The sequence below is a fragment of the Cynoglossus semilaevis genome, chromosome 10 (genome assembly GCF_000523025.1).
Source record: "Cynoglossus semilaevis isolate Cse_v1.0 chromosome 10, Cse_v1.0, whole genome shotgun sequence".
Lineage (NCBI taxonomy): Eukaryota > Metazoa > Chordata > Actinopteri > Pleuronectiformes > Cynoglossidae > Cynoglossus > Cynoglossus semilaevis.
The window spans coordinates 2,312,808-2,313,490 of record NC_024316.1 but is presented as its reverse complement, the minus strand read 5'-3'; the positions used below and the strand labels follow the sequence as shown (position 1 = coordinate 2,313,490).

The following is a 683-nucleotide window of genomic DNA, read 5'->3' as shown; positions in this document are numbered from 1 at the left end:
ACTTTTACACACTGTTACCTAAATAGTTGAACTGCTACCATTAAGGGAGAAAGATATCTAGTGGACTTGAACACATGGAGTCACTGCTATCGTCTGGTCATTGGTCATGTGACATGAATGGATCAGTTCAATATTAAATGACCTGGGGGTATGTATTAATTAGCAGCTATGGTATCTGGTATCTCTAGTCTTCTAGTAGCTCACTGCATGTCTCTCCCAGTAGCTCGCCGTGATCGTATAGTGGTTAGTACTCTGCGTTGTGGCCGCAGCAACCCCGGTTCGAATCCGGGTCACGGCAGGGAACGCCAGTCATTTTCATTCCCCTTAAAGGGCCAGTTGAAAAAGGAAGAATGTATAAATCATGTATAGAATATATAGACCTTAGTGAATGCTTTTTAAGCTCCTGTGGGCCACACAAAACGGCCTGGCGGGCCGCATTTGGCCCCCGGGCCTTGAGTTTGATACATATACCCTATACTTTATGAGAGTAATCAATAATCCATACACGTGTGTCGATACTTCCATCGCTAATCCATTGTGCCATTTAACGTAGACATTAGCGCAGGCATGGGCAAACTAAGGCCCGGGGGCCGGATGTGGCCCGTTCAGCTTTTTAATCCGGCCCACCAAACTTTTCCAAATTATATAATTAATTTATATTATCATTATACTTCTGCCTTTTC

General features: G+C 44.1%; 1 non-coding gene across 1 annotated transcript; it reads left to right on the top strand.

Moving 5' to 3' along the window:
• The first annotated feature begins 226 nt into the window (after window positions 1-226).
• trnah-gug (transfer RNA histidin (anticodon GUG)) lies at window positions 227-298 on the top strand. The gene has a single exon. It is a non-coding gene; the product is annotated as a tRNA-His (tRNA).
• Window positions 299-683: the final 385 nt, after the last annotated feature.